Raw genomic sequence first — 27,825 nt, forward strand, 5'->3', positions numbered from 1 at the left:
TTCTGTCAATGTTTGCTTCATATATTTAGAAATTCTAATGTTAGGTGCATGTATATTTATAAATTGTAACATCTTGCTGGTGAATTGACACTTTTATCATTATATAATGTCCATCTTTGTCTCTTGTGACAATTTCTATCTTAAAGTCTATTTTACCTGGGACTTCCCTGGTGGCACAGAGGTTAAGAATCTGCCTGCCAATGCAGGGGACATGGGTTCGAGCCCTGGTCCTGGAAGGTCCCACATGCCATGGAGCAACTAAGCCCATGTGCAACAACTACTGAGCCTGCACTCTAAAGCCTGCGAGCCACAACTACTGAAGCCCGTGTGCCTAGAGCCCGTGCTCCACAACAAGAGAAGCCACCACAATGAGAAGCCCACAGACCACAATAAAGAGTAGCCCCTGCTTGCCACAACTAGAGAAAGCCCACGTGCAGCACGAAGACCCAACACAGCCAAAAATTTTAAAAATAAAAATAAAAATAAATAAAAAGTCTACTTTACCTGATTCAAGTATGGCCATTCCTGCTCTCTGCAAGTTCTGATTGTATGGAATATCTTTTTTCTTCCTTTCACTTTTAACCTGTGTTTCCTTAGATCTAAAGGGAGTCTCTTGTAGGCAACACATAGTTGATCTTGTTTCCTCATCCATTTAGCCAATGTACACATTTGAATTGGGGCGTTTAATACATTTACATTTAAAGTAATTACTAATAGGCAAGGACTTCCTATTGTCGTTTCCTTTTTTTTTTTTAAAGATTTAATTTAATTTTTATTTTTTTGGCTGCATTGGGTCTTTGTTGCTTCATGCGGGCTTTCTCTAGTTGTGGTGAGTGGGGGCTACTCTTCCTTGTGGTGCGCAGGCTTCTCATTACAGTGGCTTCTCTTGTTGTGGAGTACGGGCTCTAGGCACGTGGGCTTCAGTAGTTGCAGCACATGGGCTCAGCAGTTGTGGCTCATGGGCTCTAGAGAGCAGGCTCCGTAGTTGTGACGCATGGGCTTAGTTGCTCCACAGCATGGGGGATCTTTCTGGACCCATGTCCCCTGCATTGGCAGGTGGATTCTTATCCACTGTGCCACCAGGGAAGTCCCACCATTTTCTTAATTGCTTTCTGTATGTCTTGTGGTTTTTTTCCTATCCCTTTGTTTATTCTTGTCATTTTTAAATGTCTCATTGATTTTTTTTATAGTGACATGTTTTGATTCCCTTCTCCTTCCCCATTATGCATATTCTATGTATTTTCCTTGTGGTTACCATTGCAATTACCTATAACATCTTAAAGTTGTAACAATCTACTTTAACCTGATAAAAAATTAATTTCAATTGCATATAAAAACTCTATTCCTTTACATCTCTGTCCCACCCTTTATGTTGACACACACAAAAGAAGATGACTTCTTTTTATGTTGCATATCCATTAACACAGATCTGTAATTACTTCTCATGCTTTCATGTTTTAAATTCTATACCACATTTAAAAGTGATTGATGCATCTACATTACAATACTGTAGGATTCTATATTTGTCTATAAATTTACCTTTACCAGGGAGTTTTATATTTTCATATGGTTTTGTGTTGCTTATCATTCTTTCACTTCAACTTGAATGGTTTCCATCAGCATTTCTTGTAGGGCAGGACTAGTGGTGATGAACTCCTTCAGATTTTATCTGGGAAAGTCTTTTTCTCCTGTTATTCAAAGACATTTTTGCAGAATATAGTATTCTTGATTGGCAGGCTTTTTTTTTTCCTTCAGCACTTTGAATTCATCATTCCACTCCCTTCTAGCCTGAAAAGTTTCAGCTTAGAAATCTGCTTATAATCTAATAGAAGCTCCTTTGCACAGGACAAGTTGTTTTTCTCTTGCCATTTTCAAGATTCACTCTTTGTCTCTGATTTTTGATAGTTTGATTATAATGTATCTCAGTGAAGGTCTTTACATTTATCTAGTTGGAGTTTTTGAGCCTCCTGAATTTGTATGTGCATTTCTCTCAGATTTGGTGAGTCTGCAGTCATTATTTCTTCAAATAGGCTCTCTGTCCTCTCTTTTTATTCTCCTTCTGGGACTCTCATTATGCTTATGTTATTCTACATGATGGTGTCCCACAAGTCCCTTAGCCTCTCTTCATTTCTCTTCATTCTTTTTTCTTCTTGTTCCTTTGCCTAAGTGATTTTGAAAGTCCTGTATTCGATTTCACTGATTCTTTCTCTCTCTGGTGAAGAATTCAGTTTCAGAATTTGTTTGTGTCCTCTCCATAGTTTCTACCTCTTTGTTAATGTTCTCATTTGTTAATGTATTGCTTTCCTGACTTCATCAGTTATTGATCTGTGCTCTCTTTTAATTCACTGAGCATCCATATGATGGTTATTCTGAATTCTTTGGTAACTCATATATCTCCATTTCTTTAGGGTAGGTATCAAATTTAATTTATTTCTTTCAATGGGTCATGTTTCCCTGTTTCTTTATATGGCTTGTCATCCTCTGTTGGGACTTTAGCATTTGAAAAATCAGCCACCTCACCAGTTTTTGTGGTCTGGTTTCATACAGGGAGGACTTTCTACAATCAATCCAGCTAGAGATCCTGGAGACCTCTTAAAGCCCTATCTGGAGATGTGACCACTTTGGGCTTGTGCATGTAATCTAGTAATTGAAGAGGTTTGCCAGTTTCTACTCAGGATCTCCCTCTGGCATCTGTCTGCAATACTGTGGCCTCTGTGGTGCAGTAGTAAGCTGTAGTACTGAACTTCCACCTAGCTTCTGTCTGTAGTATGGTGGACTCTGGGGCACATTGATTGCTTTTGTTCTCAGCAGCCCCAAACTGGCCACCCATTCCTGTCAATACTTAGATTCAGGCAAGATAGAAACCAGTCACTCAGGCACTTTCTAGAAAATTTAGATCACTGAACATGTGTTCTACTCCTTTCTCTCCTCAGTGAGAAGATGGGAGTTGAGGGTTTCCTCCCAATCATGTTATATCGGGGGTGGAACACTTGCAAGTGAGTGCCACAAGATTTCCCACTAGGCATTGATGCAGTTGGTTTCACACTAACCTTGGGTGCAGGACCCACTTTACTGGTTTCTGGATTTCTCACGAAGACAATTGGCCCATGTATTATTGTTAAGTTTGTGTTTCCATGGGAGAAGGAGGGTATGGAGTTGCATATTCTGCCATCTTAATCTCACTCTTGATTTGAATCCCTTTAAATGAATTTGTATTTATGATATAGATTATGGTCTGTCTTGGAATATTTTATGCAGACCTGAAAAGAAAGTGTATCCTGCTGTTAATAGGTGTTCTATAAATGTCAGTTAGATAAGTTGGTTAATAGAGTTGTGGTTGATAGTGTTGTTCAAGTCTTATATATACTTACTGATTTTCTGTCTGCTTGTTCTATCAATTTTTGAGAGATGAGTGTGAAATCTGACTATAATTTTATATTAATTGTGAATTTCTCTCTGTGGTGCTAGCACATTTTGCTTTATGTATTTTGAAGTTCTGTTATTAGGTACATAAGAAAGGGAATGGTGGAAGATAAATAGATACTGAGATCAGGAGAGGATTAAGCTCAGAACTGCAAATTAAAACAAGATACCCTTTACAATAAAAATCTATCTATCTATCTGACTAATCTTATAGTTTCTGTTTCTCTGGAGAACCCTGACTAATACACATGACATTCTCAGCTACTTGTGTGCATAGTTTTTATTCATTATTTCATTTCCACAACCGATTGGTGGTGGCTGGCACATTGTGGGAGGCTGATGATATTTGTGAACTTGATGGTATTCATGATCTGACATTCTTTTGCTCTCTGTAATGAAAAAGAGGTTCATTTTCTTTACCCTCTCATACTTATCCAACTTATAGGAGGGATAAGGACATAGACAACATCTTTGATAATTAGCTTGAGAAGAGAAGCTCTAATTGGTGCCTTTCATTCCTTGTAGACTGGCAACTGTTAGCATATAGAGAATGAAAAATGTACATGTGAGTGATGGTGGTGGTGGAAGGCGGTTGAGAAAAAATTAGCTCTTTTGGTATGAAAAGTTCAGGAAAAGAACATTAAGGAGTAACCTCAGGTAAGTTGGAGGAAGGACTAAGGAGAAAAGGCATAATGTTTGCACTCACTGAATAAAAACAATGGAAGAAAAAACATGTTACTAAAAGGAAAGAAAACATGGATTTTCTCCTTACCCTGGAGACTTCTGGCATCCAGATAATGAGTTTTAAAAAACTAGGGTTAATGAACCTTTACCTCCCCCAAAAAATAGTATATGCATGTTCTCTAAATTTAACCTATAAATTCATTATTTGACTTTTCTCAGTGTTGTGGTCACTATCCCCCCTTATTTCTTGTTATTCCTTAGCTAGAAAAAGCAACTTTCCCTCCTTTCTTTTACATAAATTTGAGTTGGCCTTAAACCTTTTCACAAATCATTTTTTCTGATTAGGGTACCCTTGCCATCTATTCTGACAAACTATATCACTCCTCTTCTGCCTCATATATTTTTATGGTACTTTTTGTCCATAAATATCTGATTCAGACCTTGACTGAAGTAAAGAAAAATGCATTTCAAATTTCAGACCTTGACTGAAGAAAAATGCATTTCAAAGTAAAGAAAAATGCATTGTCCATAAATATCTGATTCAGACTTTGACTGAAGTAAAGAAAAATACATTTCTTTACTGAAGTAAAGAAAAATGCATGAATCTAAAAACAAAAAACCTCTTCAGAGCACTGTGCATTCATTAAAATATAATAACCAAGAGTTTGTGAATATTATAACCTATTTTCTTCCAACTAATTTACATCCAGTTTTTTCATGTTTTCTTTTTTCTTCACTACTCTTTTTACTAAAGTGTAAGTTCCTTTCATTAACTTTAACCAGTAACTTGGGAAACTGTCAACACTTCATATTATGCCTGTTCTTCGGGGATGTGTAAGAAATCATCATTATTGCTTATTATGCAAACCCAGAGAGTCCCTGGCATATAGTATGTGCTCAATAACTATGTAGTGTCTTAAGGAGTTAACGTGACATTCGTAAAAGAAATACTGATCTGTAGTGCAAGAAAACCACATTTGAATTACTATCAGCTATAGTCCTTTCTTGTTTCAACAGGGAGGTACATGAATTGAGGACTTAATTTTTTAATTCTGGAAGGCTCAACATTTTGTCTTAAAGAATCCATATATTGATACACACTAACAAACGTAGTAAGGTAGATAGCTAGGGGGAAGCAGCCGCAAGGCACAGGGATATTAGCTCGGTGCTTTGTGACAGCCTGGAGGGGTGGGATAGGGAGAGTGGGAGGGAGGGAGACGCAAGAGGGAAGACATATGGGAGCATATGTATATGTATAACTGATTCACTTTGTTATAAAGCAGAAACTAACACACCATTGTAAAGCAATTATATCCCAATAAAGATGTTTAAAAAAAAAAAGAATCCATATATTGAACGTTAAGTATCCATATCTCTTTCTTAAGTACTTAAATCAAAAGTTAACCATCTCCAAGTTTTAGTCTGAAGCATTCTTTGTCTAGGAGCTAGGTATTGCTTTTTGCTCATCCAACTGGAGTCCAACTGCGGCCTTTTTCATTCAACCATCCCTTCCCAGCACGGCCCTCTTCTCTCCCTGGGGTCCCATCCCCACTGTCCCTCTCACCCCAAAACACACACAAACAAAACCGGAAACCACAATTCCGCCTGCTCCTGTGGAGACTCGACAACGCTCAAGTTAAGGCCACATGACACGTTTTTAAGCACGCCGTTTCCCTCCTCTAACCACATTAGGTTTTGTCTAGAGAATATTTTACTCTCACAGAATGCGTCCGTCGTCTCAGACCTGACAACCGTAGCGCCCTGCGGAGCAGACGAAGGGAGACTACTAACACCGCCTTCTTACTTCCTGAAACTCCAGCGAAGACTTCCCAAGCTCGCTCAGTTGCCCAGAGGCCCCGCCCCGCCCCACGTCCCTAGTGGTGCGGCACGCGCATGCCCGGTGCGCGCCGCCTGCCTCCGCCCGGCGCCTGCTCCAGCTTCTGCTCCCCTTGGGCCCCCTCGCGCGGCTGGCGGCTGGCTCCCTCCCCGGTCGCGGCCCGTGGGGACGTTCGCAGGCGAGCGCACCTTCCCGCACGGAAGAGCCCCGGCTGGGAGGATCCGAGTGAGCGTCGATTGGTTGACGTGGTGCCTGCGCGTCGGGCCTGAGAAAGTCTGGGCGAGCGCGCAGAGTCGGCTCCTGTGGCGGTGCGGGGCGCATCTCAGGTAAACGGGCAGGGTGGGAGGTTTGGGCGACCGGAGAAAAGGCGTGGGTTGAGGCCAGACCTGGAATTTCCGGCCGTAGCCTCCTTGGAGAAGGGGCCGCGCAGAAACTGCACCCGGTGAAGGTTGGCCCCGTGCGGCCGGGAGTGATGGGGCTCCCTCGAAGGTCAGCATCGTGGGGTCCTCCGGTCTTCTTTCTGGGCATGATTTAGGCATCTTCCCCTGTTTCCTGTTACAAGAGTTCTGCAGCTGAGCATATATTCAAGGGTGTAGGTTTTTGTTTGTTTGCTTTTCCCTTAAGAGGCAGTGAATTGGAGGGTTCAGGTCCTGGCTCAAGCTATGATTGACTCTGCCCTTGAGAGTCACTCATTCGCTTTGTATTTCAGGTCTCACACTTGTAAGTTTTGGCAAAGAATGTGTGCTTCTTTAGGCACGGTGAGCCATGCTGTACAAAGGTACTGTTAGAATTTTGGGGGGTTCACAATGTCTCTGGGCCCACATTTCGCTGACTGGAAGGTGACACCACCCGACAGTCATCTGTGAAGTACTTTAAGCTCCATGGATGAAAGGAACTGGATAAGCACAAGATAACAGCATTATTAGACAGGATGTCGTAGAAAGAAAAAACTTTCCACAAGAACAGGCTTTTTGAAAAGCTCCTTTGAACATTTTATGCAGATTAAATCACAGTGGTAGTAGACAAAGGTGAGCCAAAACAAAGGGCCAAACAAAACAACATTTTAAGGAGGTTTTTCTTTTTTTTTTTTTTTCCTTCCCCAGATAACTTTCACGATAACAAGTTACTGGCTTTTCAAAGTTTCTCCTTGGGATCTAGTGTGGAACTAACCTAAAATGACAGTTACATAAACGTGGGTATCCTGTGCAATAGTATACCAAGAGAATTAATTAAAACAAAGCTCCTTTCTATATAAGGTAACAGGAATTAAGATATCTCATTGGGGAGAGGTAATGATGGCAAATCCGAAAAGTGAAAGAGAGATGTACACAATTTTCCTTCAAAGGCATAGAGTTTGTAGATATGTTTCTAGTGTGTTAATTATTAAAGCATAATAGACACACAGAAAAGTGCATGAATCATAAGTGTACAGCTCATTGAATTTTCACAAAGTGTGCATATCCAAGAAAAAACATTACCTGCATCCTAGAAGCCTCACTTTGTGTCCCCTTTCCAAAGGTAACCATTATCTCAATTTCTGACATCATCAATGAATTTACTTATTATTGACTTTATATAAATAGAATCATACAGTTTATAGTCCTTTGTGTCTCACTTTTGCTCAATATTATATTCATGAGATTTATACAAGTTATGTAGCAGTATTCCATCCATTTTTGGGGTATTACCAGTAGGGCTGCTATGAACATTTTTTGTAAGTACTTTGGTGAACATATGTATACATTTCTGTTGGATGTATACCTACTGGTGAAATGCCTATATTATAGGATATGCAAATATGTATTTCTGGTATACACTACGAAAAAGTTGTTCAAATTAGTTGTCAGTTAACACTCCTGTTATCAGTGTTTGAGAATTTTGGCTCCTGCACATGGTTGAAACATTTAGCATTGTCCTTTTCATTTTACCCATTCTGGTGGGTAGTGATATCACATTGGAGTTTTTCCCTAATTCCCATAATGACTAATGATATTTAACACCTCTTCATATGTCTACGTATTGGCCATTTGGATATCTCCATTGGCAGGGGTTATCAAATTTTCTGTAAAGGGCTGGATAGTTAATATAGGCAGTCTTGCTTTGAAGAGTTTCAGTTAAAGCAGTCCTAGCTAGGACTGCCTGTATTTTAGGCTTTGCAGGCCATATACAGTCTCTGTTGTATTTTCTTTCTTCCTTCTTTCCTTTTTTTTGCCTTCCTGTTTGCTTGCTTCCCTGCCTACCTTCCCTTCTTTCCTCCCTCCCTCCCTCCCTCCCTCCCTCCCTCCCTCCCTTTCTGTTTTCTTTAACTTCCTTCCTTCCTTCCTTCATTTCATCCTTTGCTAACCACTACTATGTTGAAAAATAACTGTTCATAAATTACCATTTGATCTTCTGCTCATTGTTGGTGACATCATTAGATGGGGCTATATTGGAAAAGTATAAATACATAATAGTACTAAGTAATGTGTGCTGTAGTGTCTTGGTGTTAAATTTCAAATCTCTAAACATACTTCCTTTGTTTTTTATCAGTTTTACCTTGAGAATAATTAGAGACCTATTTGAGACTTCTCTAAATTGTTCTATTGCTCCTACTATCTCCCATCCCTTTAAAGCTGACAAACAAAAAAGAGGTTAAGAAGCAAGAAAAGAAAGGAAATACAACCCTTCGTTGATTTGCATAAAAGGCTAAGAAAGAGATGAATATGCAGGCAGTTGTCGACACTGAGTAAAAGTATAAAAAAGCATACCTACTTTTTGCAATACTTTGAGTTGGATATTGTCTTTTGAGCGGTTCCATCATGAGATGGCTTGGTTGAAATTTGTATCTGGCCTATTGAGTATGCTCATAATGTAGGAAGTAACAGTCAGTGGCTTGGGCCATGAAACTCAACTGTGGCACCCCTGCCCAAGTTGGAGATACTCTCTTCCTTAAATGCCCCATTGGGCTGTCCAGTTCATCTTCTCTTACTTTTGGTCCCCTGCCTTTCACTCAGCACCAAAAGTACCAAAAAAAATTTTGAAAATATGTTAACATTTTTAGCTAACACTTTCTTTTTTTTAGATGGCTTATAGAAGTGAATTTAGGTATATACTTAGATATATGCTAATACTAATGAGAGACTTGGGGCAGTCTCCATCAATGTGATGTTTTCTTTAAGATGGATGATCTTGCTTGATTGTTATGCAGACACAGATTTAAGATAACCACTGGGCCCCAGTTTCCACCACCAGCCCACTAGGGTCCTTAAGCCTTTCTTATATAGAAATTTTGGATCCAGTTGTGCATTGATTTATGTGTGCATATATACACACACATATTTTGACTAATACAAATGCCTTTCTGCTTTATAATTGCCACACACAACAGTTGTACTTATATGCAATGTTTTCACTCCACTATTTGCACCAGTTTGAGTCATTACAAATTATTATGGCTGGTAAAGGGTTTATACTGGTGGAGGGGATTCTCTGACAAGTGAAAACTGCCTCCCACCCCCACCTGATATAGGAGCAAATAGGGTATTTATGTAGTAGAAATGTGTAATGATACTAGATCCTGATTGATGCTTCTGTGTTCATCAGGATATATCTGTCAGTTCAGTTGTTGTCATTAGCTTCCTCGAGTACCTGCTCCCATGGACGTTGCCTTCATTGCGTGCATTGCCATTGTTGACCTCTGGGACTGTCCATATTCCAGGATTCCAGTGGGGACAAACCTTGCCCTTTCTGGTTGCAGTTTCTGTTTTTAGATACTTCATTTAAGTTATACTTAATCTTGTTTACTGTGTTTAATGTGAGACTGTATTTCTCTGCTATGATCTATTATCTGTTGCTTTCATACTTTTTTTCCAGCAAATACCCTTATTACTAATATGTCCGGATACCTGGGACTGGGGATGGGCAGAGTATAGTTCAGTTTCATCTCACATGCCACCTACAGAGATAGCTTTAGGGTTTGATGAGAGAAAAAGATATCTTGCACATTATCCAATTCTGGCTGCTCTTGTTAGTACTATTATTCTCTCTTCCTTTTGAATTTATTGGATTTTGAGACTGTTATAAAGAAAGGATAGTGTTGTTTTAGGGCATTAATTGCAAAAGGTATACGTTACAGTGCAAAGAGCACTGAGCATAAAAGAATGAGGGTGGTTTACTACCTGTCTGTGTTAACCCTTCCTGCAAGTCAGCTCTCTTTTGTAAAATGAGGCATTTTGACCAAGTATTTCTAATCCTTGGTAATCCTTTCCAAAAGACACAGTAGAGAAATACAGGATTTAGAATTTAAGCAACGCTTGAGGTCGCTTAGGCTGCCCTCTCAGTTTTTTCCAGTGAAAATATTAAGGCCTTGAGAGATTGTGTATAGTCCCATAGTTACTAGAATCTAGTTATAACTTTTTATTCCAGTTGCTTTTTCCATTATGCTGCTTATGATAGGCGGCCTTCTAAGATAACCCTGTATCTGTGTAGTCACAGTCTTGTGTAATCCCTTTCCCTTGACTGCAGACTAGACCTTGTATTAGAATATGGCGAAAGTGGTGGGATATCACTTTTGAGTTTAGATTATAAAAGACTATAATTTCCTTTTTTCTGGCGCACTCTTGTTGCTCACTTTGATGAAGCCAGCTGCCATATCATGAGTTGACCTATAGATAGCCTCACCCATCAAGGAATTGAGGGGAGCCTTTGGCCACTAGCCTGTGCAGACCAACACCCCCCTAGGAACTGAATCCTGCCAACAACCACTGACAGAAGTTGGGAGATAGTGTCCGAGTTAAGCTTTGAGATGACTGTCGCCCTAGCTGACACTGTGGCGGCAACCTTGTGAGAGACTCTGAACTGAGAACCTAACTGAGCAACACCCAATTCCTCAGAAACTATGAGATAACAAATGTGCATTGTTTTAAGCTGCTAAGTTTTGGGGTGGTTTATTAGGTAGCAATAGCTAACCAATAAAGTGCTCTTACTAATTTCAGAAAATTTTTAGTAAAAGGAATAATTCTCCTTGAAGTTTTTTATAAACATAGCTTCAATATGTTTTTATCATCTTAAACATATTTGAGGATATTATTTTTACCTTCGTGCAAAGAGAAATATTAACCATTTAACTATTCTATGTTTGTTTTAACTTAATTTCTAGGTATTTGTTTTTCTCAAAAATGGCAACATAAAGAGATGATTACTTTGAAGGTTGCTTTGGTTTGGCGTTTCATTAAATTGGGTAATCATGGGACAAACTTACCACAGAACTGCTTTTGGCAATTGGTACGAGCACCTCTGATTCAGATATTGTCTGTATTGAAGGTCTTTTTAATTTAGATTTTATACTGCTTGGGATGTAGACAGCCAGGTAGTCTGCTCTTATTTATCTGGAGTTTTGCATTAGGATGATTTGAGTATGTATACATATTATTTAGGGAATTGCCTTTAGTATCCCTTGATTTATAAGTTTTGGAAGCTACTAGAGTACAACAGGGATGATTTTACTGGAACCCTTGATCCTGAATCTTGTTTTATCTTTCTGTTGGAGCTTACCAGCTTCTCATCTTCATAGTTTTATCTTGAGGTTTTTGCTACTGTGGAACAAGTTTTGAAAAACTGAAAAAAAAAATAAATGGGTATATAAATAAATAATATAGATCAGTTAACTTTTAAGTATCTTTATTGTGAAATTCAATACATGTAAAAAAGTATATAAATATATGTGGACAGTTCAATGAATAAATAAAAAGTTAATACCCATGTAACTACCATCAGATATTTTCAATTGAATAATCGTTGAAATGAGCTTTGTATCTGGCTTTTTAAAAAATGTTGTATGAGTATGACTCTGTGTGTGTGTATGTGTGATGTAACTTCTGCAATTGATGGGTACAGTGCTTTATATTTGACTAGTAGGTGAAGTTTGTTAATGCTGTTGTTAAAATCTTCTCTTTCCTTACTGATTTGTGTGTGTGTGTGTGTGTGTATGTGTGTATACGTGCGCACACCTGTGCTTGATTGTCAGTTACTGACAATTTACTATGTGTTAAATCTCGCTGTGTAATTTTGGATTCTATTTCTCCCTAGGAGTTTTCTGTCAATTTTTGACTTATTTATTTTGAAGTCATATTTTAGAAGCATAGTCAACTTTCTAATTAGTCTATCTTCCTATGAATTGAACCTTTGTTCCATGAAGAAGTGTTCCTTTTTAATCTGTAGTAATGCTGTTTGTTTTAATGTCTAATCTGATTTTTTAAAAACTATTTTGAAATAATTTTAGACTTCCTGAAAAGTTGCAAAAATAGTACAGATAGTTCCTGTAAACCTTTCACCCTGCTTCTAATGTTAACACAATGTATAATCATAGTACAATTATCAAAACCAAGAAATTAATACTGTTACAATACTAGTCACTATACATTTTATCAATAGTTTTCCCGTTACAGTAGTGTTCTTTTTCTGTTCTAGGACTCAATCCAGATCCCACATTGTATTTAGTTGTCATGTTTCCTGAGTCTTCTCCAATCTGTGACCTCTTTCTGATTTTGGTATAGCTGTATCAGCCTTCTTTTGATTAATGTGTACATAGAATTGGATTTTAAAAAAATCCAGTGGGACATCTTTATCTTAAAATTGGAGCATTAGGTAGTTGGATCATTTCATCCATTCATATTTTATATTATTCCATTTTTTACCCTTTTTTATTTCAGAAATTATACATGCTTTGTAATTCTTTTAGTGGCTATTGTAGAAACTGTAGAATCCTGGAATGAATGCTTTCAGACCTTTCTTTATGCATTTCCTCATGTGTATATATGTATCCAAACACACGGTTTTGGTTTGCTTCCTTTTTTATTTTCTTAATATAACAGTGGTCATACTGTATTATTTTACAACTACCTCTTTTCACTTATTAAGAAAATAATAAATGCATAACCATTATACACTCTTTCAAGCAACATAAATAAATAAAAAGTTGACAGCAAAACATTGCCCCAAATTCTATCACCCCAACAAAAATAACCTTCATTAAAAACCAGGTGTACAGCATTCTATGTTTCTTTTCCTAAGAGTACTCAATTAAAAAAAATAAAAAAGCCTAGCCATAGGCACATGTTTGTGAAATTTCACAGCACCAAGAATAAAAATTAAAAAAGAAAGAAATCGGAAGATTTCCAGAGAGAAAACCTAAAAAGAAAAAAGAATTGACTATATCAGCGTCAGTCTTCTTGACCAGCAGTATGGCTAGTTAACAATCAGTGAAGTATGGGAGTTATAACAAAGATGTTTTCACACCTGAAAAGCCTCAGAAGTTGTGCTCTAGCGAAATAAAGAAGTGAAAGAAAGACCTGGAGTGTAGGAAATAGTAAATTCAACCCAGGAAAACAGTGAAATGATGTCCTAGGAAGGACAGCTATATAGCAGACCTAGAGAGCAGATGGTCCAGATTTGAGAGAAGCCTCCTCAGGAAGGAGGCTTCCAGGAAAGAGAGGATTAAGAGATCTTATATCCTCTGGGGCTGGAGTTTTCTCTGTGGAAGGTTTTTAAATCTATGAATTCAATTTCTTTAATTGATGTAGGGCTATTCTGGTTATCTATTCTTACTGAATTAGTTTTGGTAGATTGTATCTTTCAAGGAGTTTGTCAAATTTATAGGTGTGAAGTTATTTGTAATATTCCCTTTTAATCTTTTTAATGTCTATGGGATTGTTTTAATATCCTCCTCTTCTTCCTGATATTGGCAATATATGTCGTCTTTATTTTTATCTTGATCAGTCTGGCCAAGAGGGTATCAATTTCATTGCTCTTTTCAAAGAACCAGCTTTTGGTTTCATTGATTTTTCTATGTTGATTTCACATTTTCAGTTTCATTGATTTTTGCTCTTTACCATTTCTGTCCTTCTGTTTACTCCGAGTTTAATTTTCTCTTAATTTTTCATTTTTTTAAAGGCGGAAGCTTAAGTACTAATGAGAGGCTGTCCTCCCCCCGCTTTATAAAAAATTTTTATGGGAGTACAGTTGACTTACAGTGTTGTATTAGTTTTAGGCGTACAGCAAAGTAAATCAGTTATCCATATACATATATCCACTATTTTTTTTTTTAGATTCTTTTCCCATATAGGCCATTACAGAGTATTGAATAGAGTTCCCTGTGCTATACAGCAGGTTCTTATTAGTTATCTATTTTATATATAGTAGTGTGTATATGTCAGTTCCAATCTCCGAGTTTATCCCTACCCCCACTTATCCCCCCGTAATCATAAGTTTGTTTTCTACATCCATAACTCTGCTTATGTTTTGTAAATAAGTTCATTTGTACTTTTTAAAAAATATATTTATTTATTTGGCTGCACCAGGTCTTAGTTGCAGCACGTGGGATCTTCGTCACTGCATGCAGGTTCTTCAGTTGTGACATGTGGGGTCTTTAGTTGCATGGCATGTGGGATCTTTTTAGTTGTGGCATGGGAACTCTTAGTTGTGGCACGTGGGATCTAGTTCCCTGCCCAGGGATTGAACCTGGGCCCCCTGCATTGGAAGTGTGGAGTCTTAGCCACTGGACCACCAGGGAAGTCCCTGTACCCTTCTTTTTTAGACTCCACATGTAAGCGATATCATATGATACTTGTCTTTCTGTGTCTGACTTACTTCACTTAGTATGATAACCTCTAGGTCCGTCCATGTTGCTGCAAATGACATTATTTTGTTCTTTTTTTATGGCTGAGTAATATTCCATTGTATATACGTGCCACATCTTCTGTATCCATTCCTCTGTTAACGGATATTTAGGTTGCTTCCATGTCCTGGCTATTGTAAATAGTGCTGCAGTGAACAGTGGGGTACATGCATCTTTTCGAATTATGGTTTTCTCCACGTATACGCCGACGAGTGGGATTGCTGGATCATATGATAGTTCTATTTTTAGTTTTTTAAGGAACCTACATACTGTTCTCCATAGTGGCTCCACCAGTTTACATTCCCACCAATATTTGCAAATGAAGCAACTGACAAGGGATTAATCTCCAAAATATACAAACAACTCATGCAGCTCAATATCAAAAAAACAAATAACCCAATCAGAAAATGGGCGGAAGATCTAAATAGACATTTCTCCACAGAAGACATATATATGACCAAAAAGCACATGAAAAGATGCTCAACATCACTAAGTATTAGAGAAATGCAAGTGAAAACTACAGTGAGGGATCACATCACACTGGTCAGAATGGCCATCATCAAAAAATCTATAAACAATAAATGCTGAAGAGGATGTGGAGAGAAGGGAACCCTCCTCTCTTTTTTAATACATGTGTTTAATACTATAAATTCCTTCTAAGCACTGATCTAGCCATATCCCACAAATTTTCGTTATGTTATGTTTCCCTTTTTATACAGTTTGAAATATTTAAAAATTTCCCTTTACTTTTCCTTTTGAACCATGTGTTATTTAGAAGTCTTTGGGGATTCTTGAGATACCTTTTTGTTAATGATTTCTAGTTTATTTTGTGGTAAGATAACATCATTTGTATGATTTCAGTTCTTATCCATGTGTTGAGGTCTTTTTTTATGGACCAGAATAGGGTCTTTTTTTGGTAAATGTGCCATGTGTACTTGAAAAGATTGTGTATTCTCCTATGCTGGGTGGAGCTGTTTATAAATATCAAATAGGTCAAGTTGGTTGATAACGCTGAGTCCTCTCTATCTTTGCTGATTTTCTGAGTACTTATTCTCTGAATTACTAAGAGAGGTATGGTGAAGTTTCCAGCTGTAATCACAGATTTGCCTGTTGTTCCTTTCATCAATTTTCGCCTCTTGTATTTTGACATTTTGTTGTGAAGTGCTTACATATTTAGGATTATTTATGTCTTGTAAGTGATTTAAACCCTTCAATGTCCTTAGTCCTGGTAATGTTTCTTGTTTCACTTTGTCTAATATTAATATAGCCACTTCGCTTTCTTTTGATTAGTATTTGCTTGTTTTTTTTCACTGTGCTTTATGATCCTAAATAATATATAGTTAGGAAAGGGTAATTTGTAGGATATTTTCATTTTGTGTTGACAGGGTTCAGAACACACTACCCCAAAATATGATACCTTGGCATATTGAATATTTTAAAGCTGAAGGATTTTGAGAAATGGCAGGTGCAGGAAGGACTCTCAGACCTCCCCTTTCCTCACTGAAGCAGGTCATAAGACCCTCATGTGAGAGGTGCCCTCCCTCTATCTGGAGGAAAGGAACATCCTTATCTTCAAAGATGGAGGATACCAAAAGGAGTCTGAACGAACAGGCCTTGCTAAGTTTTCACCAGTTTACTACCCTTGGCTCATACCCTTTTGTCCTATAACGTTTTTCCATGACTTTCCACTCTTCATCATAAACCTAGTGTAAAAATGCTCGGGCTTGTTTTCTTCACATCTTCATTTCCTTTTGAAGGCTCCCATGTCATGTAAAACTTATATTAAATAAACTTGTCTGCTTTTCTCTTGTTAATCTGTCTTTGTCAGTTTACTATTCAGGCCCAGCCAGGGATCCCAAGAGGATCAAGGAAAAGTTTTTCACCCCTACAGTGTGCATTTTGTTATTTATGTATTTATTTTAAATAATGTTTTGATTTTAGGAAGTAATGTCTTACCAAGTATGACCTAAGAGCATGTAATTTTATGTTAAGGTACAAAGATATAAGTGTTCATAACATAATTAGAAAAAAAATTTGCATTATTGCTCTACTTCTTGGAAGGAATTTGAATGGTAATTTCTTACAGATACTATTTGTATTTGGGTGTTGAAATGCTGTTTTGCATTGTCTCAATCATATACATAAAACCTAAAGTTTTTAAAAACATTTAAATTCATTTTTTAAAATGGCATTTTCTGAAGTATGGCAGACCTCTTCTTTAAGCAGCATGTCTTGAAACTAATTAGTAGTTTAATACTCTTATTATCTTTTAAATTTAATGTAAATTGAAGCTATTTCCTTAATTTATGTCAAACAGCTTGTTACCAGCATGGAAGCTGCAGATGTTGTGGGATATAGCCTAAGATCTCCCAAAGTAGAACATTTTATTCAGTGGCATGAGCTGGCACAGTGGGCAAGATTATTCTAATTCATTTGGGTAGGTGAACTGTAACTTAGGAAGTTCATATACAAAAACTCATTGTCTGAGTTTCCTTGTGCTTCTTTACTGGTTAAGAAACTCAGCTTAGGATTTCAGTGGCTTAGTTTCTATTGCCTTTATTTCTTGCAGGTGATTAATTTTCATTTTAGTTTAAATTAAAAACTTCATACCCATCTTTAAAATGCCTATATTTTTGTTTGTTAGCCATTTTAGAAGTAAAATCTCATTTAAAATATTTTGTCATATGATTAATAGCTGGTTCTGGAAGCTTTTGGTCTACATGTAAATATACCTTAAAAATTAGAGAAATTAATTATTTTCTTCATTGAAGTTTTTTGGAATCATTTTTCTTCTAAAACATGCTCTTAATTTTAGGAATTACTTTATTAAAAACAAAAGACTATATATTTGCCTGTCAGTGGATAAAAATTTAGACTACTCTTTAACATTGCCACATTTAATATTAATGAGATTTTTAAGAGCTGCCAAAATGATTTTCCTTCTAGTGATATTCATAACAGGAAACAATGATATTGCCATCCAATGGAATATTAAACAACCATTGAAGTGGTCTGAAGAAAAATGCTTATAATATTGTGAAAAAAGTCAAGTATGTGTAGACATTGGTTGCACATATATAAATATGTAAAGCAAAAGTGGTAAAGAAAACACACTAAGATTTTAAGAGTATTTCATATTTTGGTGGTGAATGTAAGCGATGATCTTTTTTTCTTCCTTCCTACTTTTGTTTTAGTGTATTCTGGATTATTTTCTATGGGATATGGTCATTTGGGCATATGGTCATTAGAGATAGAGAATTTCTATCTCTAATTTTTTTTTCTATCAGTGATTTCTACCAAATCAAGAATCCAGCATCATTTGACATTACTATTGGATTTGCTCTGAGTTCTAATGATCATAGTTGATTGTAACAAGTGTATTTGTTTTAAGAATATAAAGATTTTTAAGCCCTTTGAAATTTTCTAAATGAGTTGTAAAAATTTTTTTAAGTAATTATTTTAGAAAAGTAATTATTTTTAAAAGTAAGTAATTATTTAGAAGTAATTATTTAGTAATTATTTAGAAGTAATTATTCCCTTCTCTAGCATTTGTCTGCACTTTATTTTTTTAGCTGATTTTTGTGTGTTGTCCATATTCTCTTTAGTTTATTTTACTTTATTTTTTTAATTAAAAAAAAATATTTTTGGCCATGCAGCGTGTCTTGTGGGCGTTTAGTTCCCCAACAGGGATGGAACCTGGGCCCTTGGAAGTGAGAGTGCAGAGTCCTAACCACTGGGCCGCCAGGGAATTTCCTGGACTTTGTTTTTATTTTGTCCATATTGTGTCTTCCCTACTGAACTTCGACTGTTTTCAGTTTCTCCTCAATGTACAAGAAACTTTGTCCAAATGTTTTGAGAGTTCATAAGGCTTTGACTTCTCCAGCCCCTTCACTTCAGGCCTTGTTGAGGACCTTTGCTTGCTGTGAACATACCTGCGCTTATAGAGATTCTTGTGGCTCTCAGATACCTCTTTGCTCCCTGTTGTTCCCCTCTCCTCTTTCCTCCCTGTTGTTCCCCTCTCCTCTTTCCTGCACAGATGTTGGATATCATGCAGGTCTTATAGTTGTTGCTGTTGTATTTTTGTGTTTACCTAGTTTTGTGTTTGATATTTTGTTTATGGGTTTGTTTTTGCTATCCTGGTCTCTCTGTCTGTTTTTGTGGAGATATTTGGGAACATTCGAAAATTATGCAGCTTCTACCATGGTCTTCCCAGAATGTTCTTGGCTTTTGCACAAAGTTAAATTTATTCAGTTTAAACGGTTGTCTTTTTTGAAGATATATTCTGCTAAAATGTTCTTTATTTTATAAAATAATAGCCTAGCAACAATTTTTGTTTTGGAAATTTTACTAGTTAGTGAAATGTAGAATTTTTAGTGACTACTTATTTCCTCAGTTCCCTAGAACAGAAAAAATAAGTGACTTGCCAAAGGCTACAGCATTAATAAGTGACAGCATCAGTGTCTAAATATTCATTTTATGACTCCGCAATAATCAGCCCTAAACTAGTTATAGGAAGTGACTGAGTGAAAGTGAACTCTGTTTAGAAAGTGTTTTATCTTTCAGCTAATATGTGGCTATGCTGAGTTAGGATTCTCTTCTGAATAGTATGAGAAATAACTCTTCTAGGGAGAGTGGAGATATGCCTTTTGGCAGACTCCTGATCATCAGGAACACAATATCCAGTTGATTCATGACTGTGATCCCTCTTTTATTTTAAATTTGTTCTGTAAGAGAGGCTAAAAATGTCTCTGAACATAGGTGGTATGAGAGCTGGAAAACTCACAAGACACATGTATTAGTTTCCTATTGCTGCTGCAACAGCTGTAACAAATCACCACAAATCTAGTGGCTTAAAACAACACAAATTTATTATCTTACAGTTCTAGAGGTTAGAAATCTGAAATGATTCCCACCATGCTAAAGTGATGTTAGTAGGACTGTGTTCCTTTGTAGACTCTCTAAGGGAGGTTCTCTTTTCTTGTCTTTTCCTGCTTTAGAGGCAGTCTGCTTTTCAACTTTATGGTACATTTCCCCAAGGAGGTGATCAGTTAACATTTTATAGTCTGTTCATGCTTTTGGTTCTTTGAACTTATTTAGTACAGTTTATTTCATTTAACCAGCACACAGCCACTGTCTACTATGTCTCCCCATATCTGGGGTTTGGAAATGGAGCTGAACAGGTATATCCAAGGTCTAAAAAAATGAAATGTGTGTGAGAGGGAGAGTGAGTGTATTTTCAGAAGAGGGGATGGGGTGAGCTTGCAGTTAAAGAGTTTCAGGTACCATAGAATCACTGTTGACGTTTGTTGGTACCTAATACAAGTTTATTTCTCACCCATACAGAGTTTGGCTTAGAGATCGAGGTTCCTTCTATATTGTGAGGCCACCATCTCAAATGTGGTTTTCAAGGTTGTTGCAGGAGGGAAAGAGAAGGCTAGGCGATCTCATAGAATATCTTTAAGGATGAGTTGTGAAATTGGCTTGTATCTCTTCTGCCTACACTGCTTTGGCTACAACTCAGTTACATGACTCAAATGTAAAGAAGACTAGGAAGGGACTTTTCTGGTGGTACAGTGGTAAAGAATCCACCTGCCATTGCAGGGGACACGGGTTCAATCCCTGGTCCAGGAACATCCCACATGCTGTGGAGGAACTAAGTGTGTGCCGCAACTACTGAGCCCGCGCATCCTGGAGCCCATGCTCCACCACAAGAGAAGCCACCGCAATGAGAAGTCCGTGCACCGCAACCAAGAGTAGCCCCCACTCGCTGTGATTAGAGGAAGCCCACGCGTGGCAATGAATACCCAACGGAGCGAAGAATAAATAAATAAAATAAATAAATTTTTTTAAAAAAGGCGGCTAAGAAATGCAGTTTTCCTGTACATTCAGGAACAGGAATTGCTATGGTTTATAATCCAACCAGTCTGGGGTTTGCAAGGGGAGAAGATAAAAAATTAAATGATGGTTAGATCTTGTTATGAACTGAATGTTTATGTCTCCTTCAAATTCATATGTTGAAACCTTTGGTGTGCCAGGTGGGGACTTAGGAGGTAATTAGGATTCAATAGGTCATGAGGGCAGAACCCCCATGAATGGGATTAGTTCCCTTACAGGAGTCACTAGAGAGACTTCCCTGGTGGTCCAGTGGTTAGGAATTTGTCTTCCAGAACAGGCGACACGGGTTCAATCCCTGGTCACGGGACTAAGATCCCACATTCTGCAGGGCAACCAAGCCCACCTGCCACAACTACTGAGCCCGCACGCTCTAGAGCCCCCATGCCACAGCTAGAGAGCCCGTGTGCCAGAGCTACTGAGCCTGCACCACAACTGCTGAGTCTGCATGCTCTGGAGCCCACACGCCGCAATGAAGACCCCGCACGCGTACCGCAACTAAGACGCAACACAGCCAAATGAATAATTAATTTTTTAAAAAGTTTCAGCTTAAATCCTCCAAATGAGCTGACATTAAAAAAAAAAAAAAGAGTCACTAGAGAGTTTGCTTCCCAGCTCTGTTCTCTGCCATGTGAGAGTACAATGAGAAGTTGGTAGTCTGCAACCCAAAAGAGGACTCTCACCAGAACTCGACCATGCTGGCGCTCTTATCTCAGACTTCCAGCCTCTAGAACTGTGAGAAGTAAATTTCTGTTGTTTGTGAGCCATCCAGTCTGTGGTATTTTTGTTAGAGCAGCCCAAATGGACTAAGACAGATCTCATCTCTTTTCCTGACCCAGTAGGATTTTTGTCCTGCCTTATTACCCCATGGCACTTGCAGCATGGGTTATTGCTCCTGATTTCTGTGTTGGTGGGACAGACAAGAATTGTTCTAATGCAACATGGGGGAGATTAGAGCCAGGCACATTTTTCTCTCACCTCTCCTTTCTGCATCATCAGTGTCTGCTGTTCACCCAAGGCTATAGTCCTTCTCTTCCCCAGTCCTCTTTCAAAGCAGCTGACACATGGATTTCTTGACATTTTTGGTTGGTTCCTCAGGTCCATGATTCCCTCTCACTTTCAAGTTTTTCAAGGTTGATTTTGGGGGAGAGAGCCAGCAATCTTTATAGTTTGCTGTCTTGACCCTTCCTAGTTTCTGAGTAACTGGAAGCCTTCCTAATTTCTTAATAAAACATCCTTAGGAGGGACTTCCCTCGTGGCGCAGTGGTTAAGAATCCACCTGCCAATGCAGGGGACATGGGTTCGAGCCCTGGTCCAGGAAGATCCCACATGCCACAGAGCAGCTAAGCCCGTGGGCCACAACTACTGAGCCTGCGCGCCACAACTACTGAGCCCATGCATCACAACTACTGAGCCTGCACTCTAGAGCCCACGAGCCACAAGTACTGAAGCCTGTGCGACTAGAGCCTGTGTTCCACAACAAGAGAAGACACCACAATGAGAAGCCTGCGCACTGCAACGAAGCGTAGCCCCAGCTCGCCGCAACTAGAGAAAGCCCACGCACAGCAACGCAGCCAAAAATAAATAAATTTATAAAAAATCATCCTTAGGAAAAAACTCCAACCTTGTCTTAACTGAGAAGGAAACAGTTTCACTTCTTGTCCTTATAAATAAACAATTTATTCCTTGCATCTAGGCAAGAGGGTAATTTTGATAAACCAGTAACTTTTCCTGTGGAAAAGTTTATCAGATGATAGTGACCAAGAATAGCAGAAAACTTTGTGTTGGGTTATTTGTGGATATGATTCTTGTTTTAGCAAGTGGATTCTCTTTCTTCCAACGGTTGATACTATCCTTGCCCACCCCCTCAGGTCAGGTTGAAGATCTGAAATAATAATTTAAAAGCCCATTTATCAAAGCAAGTTCATTGCTTCAAATTTTTAGTCTCTTATGATATCCAAAAGGTAGAAAAATTTAAAACAATTTGATTTGGTAAAATAAGCACCCTGACCAAATAAAGAAAAGTTATAAGGTTGAAAATGTTGTTAAAGTTCCCCAAAATAAGCCAACAGTCTCATAAAAAAGTCTTTATGTTGGATTGTTCATTTACAATATATGTACTCTTCTGCTAGGTGCTGTGCTCAATAGGCACCAGAGATATGAATTAGTGTAGTATTACATCCTTAGACATTATTAAAAGATTAAGGTTTGCCAACCCTGTTATTCATATGAATTAACATCACAGAGCAGTGGACTAAGCAACAATTTTAATTAAATTGACAACATAAAGAGAAATACACTTAAATTCTATAATGATTTATACAGAGATGTGGAAATGAGTATTAGATTTGTAATTACTGCTGGTTGTATACCTCTTCATGCCTGGTGCCTGATTTTAATCAGCTTTTATATTAAGTTAAATTTATATACATTGCATCATGATTCAGAAATAATTGAGTTTGATTTGAGTTTAGTTACATTAATGATTAGAATGTTTTTATACTTTTAAAATATGTATATTTAAAGTAGTTATTAAAGGGGGAATTTTTCATAGTCTTTAATGGCTGCTGTAACATTTAAGTTTTGCATCAAAATTTTAAAAATATAAAAATTTTTATTATGTTATTTAATAGTGGGGAAAGGTCAAAGAAGTGTTTAGAAACCTTGCTTGTGTTTTGTCCATATCTCCCTAGCTGTTTGTTATTATGACCTTAGGAACTTTGAAGAGCATTTTACATTAGTATTTGCCTACAGAATATTACTCCATACTTCTACGTTTGTGTAGTGACTTTTGTCACAATACACTTTTGTGTATCTGATTCTCTTCTTTAAAGGAACAGTGAGTTCTAAGTTTTTCCTTTGCAAAATCAATTGTTACTGTTCTTTTTTCCTACAGAAAAGTTCATTAGAAGATATTGAGGAAATCCCAAATATTCATAAATATCACTGATCAAATGAAAAATGTTGGCTAGAATATTGATTAGGAAAAAACTTGTAATTACGTGTTATGAGTGAAAGGTGGGCTTTTTAAAAGTCAGTTTTGTTAGGTTTGCTGTGAAAGTAGTTAAAAGTACTGAAACAGAGGTGCTGGAAATGTTTGTCTATTTTTCCACTAGGTGGCGACGTATACTTGTTATTTCTCTAGCAAACAAGGCCATTTATCTGATGAGGTAATACTAAGGTTAAACTTCAGTAACCCATATATTAATAGAAATAAATAATAAATAACTAAAGGTAAAATATAACTTTATTCCTTATATATAAAAGTGTTATTTGCCAGTCATCTGTGGGGAATGTGTAATTTTGATTTTTTTGATAGGATTGCTAATTCTGGTGGTCTCTTAATGGCCAAAAATATTTTAAAAATTCAGTATACAGTTGAAATTATCTTAAATGGCTTCCACTTAATGATTTTCCAGAATAACTAAAGTTCTGCATTTCCTTTGGTATAAACATACCAACTGATGCCTGTGGTATGCTTAATGTTCAGGCTAGTATTGATCTCTTGTAGATGTTTCTGCTCCTACTAGTTTGGTTGATTTATTTACATACCAAGGATGACTTGTGTTTGTCCCCAAACCTGTTTATACCATTTGTATCTGTGTCATATAATTTAAATCAATCTAGATGAGCTAATGGAAATATCTTCATAAAAAATGTTCTTCCTGTGAAAGCTAAGGTGATGTTTAGCAACAGTCAGGTGAATGGCTAAAAAAATTTACTATCAAAGTAGGTGTGAGAAAGCTGTGGAGAAAACCTAGATTATGCACTTGTTTATGAGGCAGAAGAATGCTTGGAATTCTGTAAATTCTGTACAAAAGGTGCTTTTATTTAACAGAGCGATTACACATGTACAAGCTTCACATTTTGATGCTTATAACTGAGAGATAACTCTCCACAAAATTTTTGTTGAAGATGCTGAATGTCCTGGATGAAAGTTATTTAAAGTTAAAGCATTTACTTAAGTGCTTAGTAATTTGAAGTTTGTTTCTCTCTTAATATTACTTTCTTGCTATAGTTCATATGCTTGTTTTAACTGATTATACTTAGAGGAAATCTAAATAAAAATTATTAGTAGAAAAAAAAATGTATTTAGATAGAAGAAAATTAATACTTTATCAAAGGCTCCAGAAAGATAGTTTAGCAAATAACATAGCCTTTTTCAGTCTTGTTGAGTAAATGTAATGATTTTTATCTTTTTATGATTCCAGATTTTAGGATTTGTTGCTGAATTGTTTTTTTTAGCCAAAAGTTTGAATTTTGGTCCCTAGGTTCTCTGGCCTCTTCATGTTTAACTAGCAAGGGATTGTCTTCCTCCATATATACAAGACGGGCAATTTTTGTTCAGTAGTGAGTTAGTTCCTCTCTAATAGGAGTTTCTCTTCCCCACTATAATCCTCTGAGAGCAATTTCATTACTAAGGAAAGGTAGAAGATTTTTTGACTAGGAGTCAGAAGGTCTGACTAGGAGCCAGAAGGTTTTAGTCCTAGAATTTAGGCCCTAGAACAATAAATATTTGCTCAGTACAGAAATGAATGAGTAGCTTTGCTCCATATTAGTTGTGACACTCTAACCTGGTCAATTAACTTCTCTTAGAACCTTATCTATAAAACGTGATTTTATTAATTCAACACACACTTCAGTGTTATGAGTGAGGCACAACAATGAGAAATATAAGCCTCCTTTCAATCAGATTGCTTAATTGAGAGGAACACATAAGTAAATAATATGCACTTTGACAAGTGCTTTGATGAAGTTATGTATAGATAGAACTGGACAGAGGCAAGTGGATAGCCCCTTTAAACCTGTAGATATTGTTTGGACATTTACTTAGTGGGGGTAGGGAAAACTGATTTTATTATCTTGAAATTATTATACAGAACAGTAAAACATTAACTTTCACTAGTTGAAGAAAACATTTCTGAAAAAGATTTTGCAAAATATTTTTCAGTGTTCTGTAGCTCTTCTTTTCACTTCTGAACCAACAGTTTCTTGGGAAGCATATTTATGAGTTTCAAAATTGGATAAGGTAGGTCACCAGAAAAGTGCCATTTGAATTTTAACTCAGTACAACTGCATATATAGTAGGTCTTGTCAAGGAATGTTATAAAATTTCCAGAGAAGAGTGACGTACAGAAACCTTAATTAACTGACATCATACTTCTCATTCATTCCAATGAGGTTTTAGTGGCCTTCATAGCCATTCACTCTGCCCTTCAATCCTAACTGGCTTGCCTGCATTCAGTTTGAATAGAATTGGCACTTCATAATTTTAAGTTTTCCAGTCCATGACCATAGTAAATATCTCCATTTACTTAGGTTTCCTTTATATCTCTCAATAAAGTTGTATTATTTTCTCCCTCGGGGTTTTGCATTGTTGTAATGGCAAGGACCTTAAGTAGACGTTGAAAGAAGTGTGAATAGCCAAGATTCTTGATTTGTTCCAGTATCAAGGGAACAATTTTTAATGTTTCACCATTCTTAGAGGATTTTTTTCTTGTTGTTTAAGACACCTGTTATCAGATTATTATATTTTTAGAATGCAAAGAGTTTTTTTAAAGAAATGCGTGTTGAATTTTACCAGATGCTTCATCTATAGATGTTTATCTATCCTTTGATGTTAGTAATGAATGCATTAATTTATTTTCAAATATTGAATAAATCTATAATGAGATAAACACAACTTAGTCGCAGTACATGATTGCTTTTCCTATATTGTTGGTTTCTGCTTATTAATATTTTGTTTATAATTTTTACATCTGTGTTCATTAATGAGGTTTGCCTCTTTCTTATACTATTCTTGTATGGGTTTGGTATCAAGATTTCTGCTGTCCTTGTAAGATTTTGCTGTCTTTTACTTGCTGATAATTTTAAAGTAAGATTGGAATAATTCCACATAAGATTGGAATCATAATAATTTCTGAAATAAGTTACTTCCCAGGAATATTTTCCACTCCTGATTAATTTCTTTGAAAATTATAGAATTAGTCAGGTGTTTTATATCTACTGAGTCAGTTTTGGAAATTATTTTTTTCTGGGTATTTGCTGCGTCTAAATTTTCAAATATGTTGCCATAAAGATGTTAATAATATTCTTTTTTTTGAAGCATAGTTGATTTACAATGTTGTGTTATACATATATATTATTAATCCTGATATTGATTGTTTTTGTATTTTCCCCTTTCTTCTTGATCAGTTTTACAGGAGTTGTCAAGTTTTTTACTCTCTTCAAAGAACCAACTTTTGGCTTTGTTAATTCTCTCAGTGTTATGTTTATTTCCTATTTAATTTCTGCTCTTAATTCTTTCCTTCTAATGTCTTTGAGCGTATTTTGCTTTAGTGCTAATTCCTATTGATAGATTCTTAGGTCAAACTCATTAATTTTCAGTCTCCTTTCCTAATATGTGTATTTTAAGATATAAAGTTGCCTCCAAGTAGTACTTAAGTTGTATCTCACAAGTTTTGCTTTGTGGAATTTGTTATTGTAGGGTTCAAAATATTTTATAAATGTAATCATGATTTTTTTCATTGACTTATTTATTAATTTCTGAACATATGGGAACTTTATTGATTTCTGAATATGTGAGAATTTAAATTTCTAAACATAGGATTTTCTTTTTGTTATCTGTATCTAACCTTATATTGTGATTAAAGAAGATGCTGTATCAAGTTTTTTTCTTGTACTATTTTTTAAAAATATTTATTTATTTTTATTTATTTATTTAGGCTGCACCAGGTCTTAGTTGTGGCACATGGGATTTTTAGTTGTGGCATGCAGACTTCTTAGTTGTGGCTTGTGAACTCTTAGTTGTGGCATGCATGTGGGATCTAGTTCCCCGACCAGGGTTAGAACCCGGGCCCCTTGCATTGGGAGCATGGAGCCTTACCCACTGGACCAGCAGGGAAGTCCCTCTATCAAGCTTTAATTCTTTGAAATTTGATTCTACTTGCTCCCGGAGTATCATCAATATTATATGTACTTAACAAGAGTGTGTATTCTGGATGTTAGGTAGAGTATTAATTTATGTTCAGATTTGTTAGGTCAAGTTTGTTAGTGACATTTGTAAATCTTCCATATTCTTACTGAGTTTTTGGTCTTGTTCCATCATTGTGGATTTATCCACTTTCTCCTGAAAGTTCTGTTAGTTTCTGTGTTACATATGTAGAGGCTATGTTATTAAGCTTGTATACATTTAGAATTTTTATTTCCTTGCAAATTGAAACTTATTATGAAGGGACCCCCTTTCTGCCTTAAAATCAATTTTGCCTCATAGTATAGCAGCTTAAGGTCTCTTGCTTAATTTTATATGGTATATCTTTTTACATCATTTTGTTGT

General features: G+C 36.7%; 1 protein-coding gene across 4 annotated transcripts in view; it reads left to right on the plus strand.

The window, feature by feature from the left end:
* MIPOL1 (mirror-image polydactyly 1) overlaps positions 1–27,825 on the plus strand; it is a 322,300-nt gene that overhangs the window by 12,049 nt on the left and 282,426 nt on the right. For 3 of the 4 annotated variants that reach the window (XM_029236547.1, XM_029236545.1, XM_029236548.1), the window contains exon 1: positions 6,047–6,270. The exons of the other annotated variant lie outside the window; for it this stretch is intronic. The gene's annotated coding sequence lies outside the window, so the exon portion shown is untranslated. Of the gene's footprint in view, positions 1–6,046; positions 6,271–27,825 lie in introns of those variants that run through there. 4 annotated transcript variants of the gene reach the window in all.

This window comes from Monodon monoceros, unplaced genomic scaffold, assembly GCF_005190385.1.
Source record: "Monodon monoceros isolate NGI ecotype Baffin Bay Population unplaced genomic scaffold, NGI_Narwhal_1 Super_Scaffold_21, whole genome shotgun sequence".
Lineage (NCBI taxonomy): Eukaryota > Metazoa > Chordata > Mammalia > Artiodactyla > Monodontidae > Monodon > Monodon monoceros.